The 5,000-nt window shown below is 39.6% G+C and overlaps 2 pseudogenes across 2 annotated transcripts in view; one reads left to right on the top strand and one right to left on the bottom strand.

The window, feature by feature from the left end:
- The window catches only part of LOC149045026 (uncharacterized), an 11,064-nt pseudogene extending 7,764 nt beyond the window's left edge, over positions 1-3,300 (bottom strand). The window contains exon 1 of the transcript XR_016186949.1: positions 1-3,300. This exon is cut by the window's left edge and continues 1,639 nt beyond it. The product of XR_016186949.1 is annotated as an uncharacterized LOC149045026 (transcript).
- Positions 1,625-5,000, top strand: part of LOC113681442 (uncharacterized) — a 3,938-nt pseudogene continuing 562 nt past the window's right edge. Inside the window, exons 1-3 of the transcript XR_016187033.1 lie at positions 1,625-1,723; positions 2,851-3,691; positions 4,010-5,000. The exon at positions 4,010-5,000 is cut by the window's right edge and continues 562 nt beyond it. The product of XR_016187033.1 is annotated as an uncharacterized LOC113681442 (transcript). The remainder of the gene's footprint in view (positions 1,724-2,850; positions 3,692-4,009) is intronic.

Raw genomic sequence — 5,000 nt, 5'->3', positions numbered from 1 at the left:
AGTATCTTCTTACTGTCTGGTTTCGTTACCGCTGAATTAAATCACTTTTGGAGAATTAAAAAGTCCAGAAGTTTTTAAAGTTATCTTTTAGTACAAGATAGTGGTCTTGTGGTGCATTAGACTGTCCTGACTTTTAAAAGAGGCAGTTTCGCGCTGTTTTACAGAGATACATTCGGAGATTATAAGCTTACTTGTATACATTCAAAAGGAATTGAGTCTTGCACTCTACCCGGAATTCAAAAAAACTTTCAATTGATGAACCGATCGCGATCTTAGTACGAGTGCGATAATAACATGCGTCAAAACATTTTTATTTATGATTTAAAAAAATCTCTGTTAACAACTAAAATTAAAACAGTCTACATTTTCCAAAGACTCAAAACAAATGCCCATCCAGAGAAACTTTGAGAGTTTATTATGGCTTTTGTAGAATTTCATCTTACTACTAGGTTAGTTTAAATCACCCTTTATTTCATTTAGGAATTGTTTTTCATTGACTTAAGACTTAAAATCAGAAGGAGGAAGTCCACTCCATTTTTCAACGGGCACCACCTCCGTGTACTCAGCCAAAGCCCACCTTAGGTATGAAACGCTTAGTCTTTAAGAGTAGCACAAACGATGCGCAGAGTAACGCTGACAGAGTGATTAGGAATGACCCGCGGAGTAATCACCCACAAGTGTGGCGTATGGAGCGGTTGAATCGATCCGCCGGCCCCAAACCACGTGTGCAGGGTGTAAGAAAGTGTCCTTTGATACTGGTGATATTCTGTTGGCGGTTGATGCTCTTTACGTTCCACGTAACAAGGAATTTTGTGTTCAGCGAACGTATAGATCCTGTGTCGACGCTCCGTGCTTCTCCGAAGTGCCAAGGTTTTCAAACTTAAAACCAGCCAGAAACGCACTTGCCGGTCGAGGAGCGACTCAGGAAGACATTGAAAGAGCATTCTCTATGGGGCTAACAATTGAGTGAATGCAACCTCACACTGAATTCTGAAAGTAGAACGAAACAGTTGTTTTTGTTGAGCGACATGTTTTAACTCGTATCGTCCAAGTTTAAAAAGGAAATCGTCCACAAAAGTTGTCAACGAACCTCTCGGCGATGAAGATATGTGACATGAATGTATTACACAGCTATTGCACGATAAAAAGGGGACCATTTTCGTTAAAATACATATTTATTAGTTTCCGCCAGCTGCCTAGACGTTTTTGATAAAAGCCTCGACTAAGGACCGGCTCACATGTGCTACAAAGCATAAAAAGCCTGACTTGCGAAGCGTCTGTTTCACAACATTCACTCGCCCAAATTGAGGATTCAAAATAAGATATCAATCATCTTTCCTGAGTAGTTTGCGAGCAATCATTTTTGACTCTATTGTGCGTTTTGTTTAGTTATTACAAACTAAGGTTGAATGACAGTGAATTCAGGGATTTGTGCACAGCGAGAGGTGTGTCCAATTATTCCTTCACGTCTAGGTTTAACACAGTTTAAACAATTGAGTTCACAGTTTCAGTTGTATTTGAAGTTTCATATTATAATACAACGTTCAGGTTAGGTTTACCGTATGCAGCTACATGTTACACTTAAGTAAATAAGGTTCAAGTTAGGCTGGTTCTTTGGGTGGAGATGGCTTTTCTTCCTGTGCTAATCCAGTTCTTTACTGTCGCTGTAAAGGATGGACAGTTCACGGTTTTTGTTATAACGCACTGCTCACTCCTTGAGCAGGTAAGAGGTAGCGGAACCTAAAATCGTGTTTTCTGATTGACTACCTGGCTGGCAGTATGGGGCTATCTTACCCACTTCGGATTACTTGTTTTGTTCCCGCAAGAAAACATTCTTAAGTCAATGAGTGATCATTTGGCCATGTTACGGCGAGTTTTCATTGAGAAGCGAAGTGCTACCGTTATTTACAGGTGTGACCGTTGAAATGACAATAAGAAACAGTCACAACTTTATTTATTCTCCGCAACACGGCAATTAATGGTTTCGTCAAACGCTTTTTAGTACTTATTAATTCTAACAGTTTAGTTTGGACTGCCCAAAATTGCATCACCAAAAATGCAAAGATACCACCTTCGGAAACTCGTTAGACTCAGTAATAGGTTAGAACTTGTAAATGCGTGCGATCTCCCTGAGGATGTCATCGATATTTGTTGTATTTGTTTGGACCGAATACAATCGACTGAAAAGCGAAGATGAAATTGACCTAAATGCGCACTGTGGGGCTCCTAAATGCTCGTTGAAGGCTTCATGACCTTCATAAATTGCTTCCTCGACTACAGGTAATCATAACAGATAGGTAAAAACGACCAAAGACATCGAAAAGGCTGCTAAACTTACCTGTGAAGATCTCTTTTCCCAAAACAACACAGCGGGCCGAATGTGAGTTTCGTCTATTTTGAGACAAATGCTGATTGGATATTGATAGAAGGAGGTCGCTAAATGGTTGAATTCCTGGTTTTCCCAGGAGCAGTCCGATGACTGGGTCGCAATATGGATATTTCTAGAAGGCCGTTTCTTCACCCGAATCATCGATCCAGTGTACCAAAAATTCTCAGATGCTGAAAAAAATTGCTGCTGCCTACGCTGATGCTCCGGCAGCGATAAATCCTCTCAGGTTGTAAATGAGCGCATCAATGCGTGAATAGGGTACAAAGTACTTTCCATGCTACAGTTTGTTTATTTAAAATTTTTTCAGATTTTCATCTTCAAATGCTTTGTAGAGAGGAGCCAAAGACTGTCATAATAAAGAAAGGAGAGAAAATGGAAAGATATTGAAAAAAACTGTGGCCCGCAAGAAGAGGCTCGAGGCTCGCAAAAAAACGGCTCCGGCTCGCAGGCTTGCACATTAGTTTAACTCTTGTTCTTTGGGGTATGCAACTGCTAATGACTTACAGGTAAAGATTACAAAATATCTCGTCAGTAAATAAATTGACAAATCCAAGATATTACAGACATCTATGGATGGGCTCAATGTTAACTGCATATTTCACGATTTATTGCAAGCACATATTTTTTGAGGCTGGTGAGGATGCATCAACTTTAATCACTGTTGGTTCTTGTGGGCTACATGGTGTTCATATTGCATTCAAGACTGGTGCACAGGCATCTGAATGGAATGTAGAAGAGGTCCTCTCATCTTTGTATTGGTTATTTGTAGACTCACCAGCAAGTAAAGAAGATTTAACTGAAATAACAAGAAGCAGCACATTTCCTCTGAAGTTTTGTAGGCACAGATAGCTGGAGAACGTACCTATTGTAATATGAGCTCAAGAAATTTGGGACAAAGCCATTCTGTATGTTCAAAAAGTGCAAACTGACAAGAAATTCAGTACCCCAACATCAAAATCATTCAAGATTTTACGAGATGCTGTCAAGGATGCACTCATGCCAGTAAAGATGGCAGCTTTTAAGTCAGTGGCAAAGCAGCTTCAACCCTTCCTGGCAATTTTTCAAAGTGACAACCCACTTCTACCTTTCATGGCTAGCACTCTAGAAAAGATGATTGTAGGACTGATGAAGAGATATGTTTAGGCTGGTGTGCTTCAGAAGGCTACCTCAGCAGTAAAGCTTCTAAAGTTAGACCTCTCAGATGTGAAAAATTTCCTTGAGATTAAGAAGGTGGATATTGGATTTGTTGCTGTGGACAAGCTCAAGAAACTACAGGCAGACAAAAAAGTCAGAGATCGCCAGGTAACTATTATGAGAACAAACTTGTTTTATTTTCCCTTTTCCTGAGTTAAAAAAAATCTAGAGAGATGGCCATTGATGTCCAACACAGTGCATAAATATGATATTTAATATCAAATTTCTCAAAATATATTTTGTCACTTTAAACAGAATACAATACAATAATTTCCTATGAGCTTTTAAAAATGGAATGAAATAATGCTTCCTTCAGAGACTCATTGACTTACTAACCTTGTCCTAACCCATTGCAGACAGTATTGCCAAAAATACCAGAAACGGAAATTTTGTCTGTGCTGAGCTTGATATTATTGTTACTTTCAGATTTACCAGTTCAAGAGTGAGTTTCAGTCCTTCTTAACTACTATTGTTAGCAAGCTGTTTGAAAAGACACCAATAGCCTACTCTTTGGCAAGAAATCTGACATGTCTGGACCCCAACTTGATTGTGACTGACAAAGAAGGTTGCTGTGCAAAGTTCAACGTAGTGCTGAGCAAGTTGGTGAAATGCAGAAGATTGAACATACGTACTTGTGATTCCTTAGTTTTGCAGTACTCTGAGTTTCTTGATCTGGCAATTAAGGCTGAGAAATCAGCCTTCGAAGAGTTCAACTTCAAGGTGGACAGGCTGGATATATTTCTGCAGAAACAGATTAGTTCTGTCAGTTCACTGTCCAAATTATGGGATCTGCTGAGAGAACTCTTGATTCTTTCCAACCCAAGTCAAGCAACTGTCGAGAGAGGTTTTTCAGTAAACTGGCAAGTCATGATCAAAAATTCGAAAGAACAAACATTCGTTGCACGGTGTACAATTCATGAGCACATTCAGAGCATTGGAGGCTTAGGTCAGTTGGTTGTTAACAAGGAACTTCTTGCAGCAGCTAGCGCAGGGAGGCAACGTTACTCTGCCTATCTTGAAGAGCAGAAGAAAGAGCAACAGCAAGCATTTAAAAACAGGAAGTGGAAAGTAGTTTTTGAGGAAAAAGCTGAGTTTGAGAAAAAGGAAAAGCGCCTTGCCAGTGAAATTAGTGCCTTGCAACTTGATGCAGACTCTCTAACAAAAGAAGCAGAGGAAAAATCTAAGCTTGTACTTGTTACTAAGTCTAACGCACTAAGAAAAGCAGCGAAAGAAAAGGAGAGAGCCCTAGAGAAAATTAAAGATGAGCTGAGAGAGCTGGCTAAGAAGAGAGCTAGCTTGTGAAGCTGCTACGTAAAGGGAAAGAGCTGTCTCACAGAGGTTTTGTTTGAGGAAATTTGGTCATTTTGGTTAAACTGAATCATAATTTCAAAAACTATCTGGTCGAATAAATTGTTGT

This window comes from Pocillopora damicornis, chromosome 5 (assembly GCF_964200805.1).
Source record: "Pocillopora damicornis chromosome 5, jaPocDami1.2, whole genome shotgun sequence".
In the NCBI taxonomy this organism is placed as follows: Eukaryota; Metazoa; Cnidaria; class Anthozoa; order Scleractinia; family Pocilloporidae; genus Pocillopora; species Pocillopora damicornis.
Note: the sequence above shows the minus strand (reverse complement) of the source record. Positions and strands in the feature narration are given on the sequence as shown.